Here is a 1,357-nt window from a genome sequence, read left to right as displayed (position 1 = left end):
AAGGAACCAGAGCTAGAACCTTAGTTTACTTGTGTATAGGACTCTTCAATTCTATCCTATTGTATTCCGTTCCATTCCGTTCCATCTTGTTATATGTGTGTTGCCTATATTAACTCATTTAATCCTATCGCAATGCAATGAAGTCAAGATGATCACAGCCTATTTTACAGTGAAGAAGTGAAGGTACAGAGAGGTTAGGCAACTTATCCGAAGTTGCACAGCTAGGAAGTAGAGGAGCCGGGATTCGAATTGTGACGGCCTCTCAGCAGCAGCACTGTGTCGACTGGAAGAAAACGCACAACCTGAAAGTTGAGAATTACGTGTTATGTGGCACCTTACTGAGAACTCTAGCCCGGGAAGGCAGCCTCTCGGATAGCTCTGAGGAACTGTTCCAAAGAAGTAAGGGAGGAGCCAGGATATATAGGTGTTTTTGCTGAAAAAAAAAACCCCCAAACAAACATGTAGTCAAATATCAAAAGATTACTGCTAGTCACACACACACAAAACCCCCCCAGCTATCTCACGTTAATGGTTTTAGTGCTTTCCTATGTATGGGAAGATGTAACAGTCTGGGCTTATTGAAATTATTCCTTGGATTTACATCTTAACTACCTAGGGCCAGCATCTTGCTTTTCTCCATCCGGACTCCCCTTCCAGGTACGCCATGGGGGAGGGGTGGGCTGCAGAGGCCGATGGCTTGATGGCAGGCAACCTTAGTTGTTTACCGGAATGGCAGGGAACATTCTTTGTTTACTGAAATGGCAGACGACTTTTTTTTTGGTCCACGACAAGGTGGTGGTTAAAAATTCAGATTCTAGAGCCGGACAGTCTGGACTCAAACTCCACATCTAACATTTACTGGCCATGTTGACTGGCTGACCTGCTTTCGCCTTAGTTTCCCAGGTTTTAAATTGAGGAGAGCAATGGTAACATGTCAAAGTATTTTTGTAAAGACTGGCATTTGATGACTGTTAGCCATTATTTTAATTCATTTTTGTAGGAGAGCGTGGATCCGGGTACTGAAGCATCCCCTGACCCCTGCTTCCTCTCTGATCTGCATCTCATGTTTGACCTTGGGCCTGAGGCTCAGGGATGGGGCAGAGGTGTCAGGAACCATGTGAAGGGAGTGTTTGCTGTTGGATAAATAACTCTGTAATTTAAAAGGTTGAATATCGAATGTTTTGTGCTTTATGACCAGTAAATAGGTGTGAAGGTCAAAATGCCCCAGCACCTAGGGCTTCCCTGGTGGCGCAGTGGTTGAGAGTCCGCCTGCCGATGCAGGAGACGCGCGTTCGTGCCCCGGTCTGGGAGGATCCCACGTGCCGCGGAGCGGCTGGGCCGCTGAGCCTGCGCGTCC

This window comes from Physeter macrocephalus, unplaced genomic scaffold, assembly GCF_002837175.3.
Source record: "Physeter macrocephalus isolate SW-GA unplaced genomic scaffold, ASM283717v5 random_1336, whole genome shotgun sequence".
Taxonomy (NCBI): Eukaryota; Metazoa; Chordata; class Mammalia; order Artiodactyla; family Physeteridae; genus Physeter; species Physeter macrocephalus.
The sequence above is the reverse complement of the archived record's forward strand: the minus strand, read 5'-3'. Positions refer to the sequence as shown.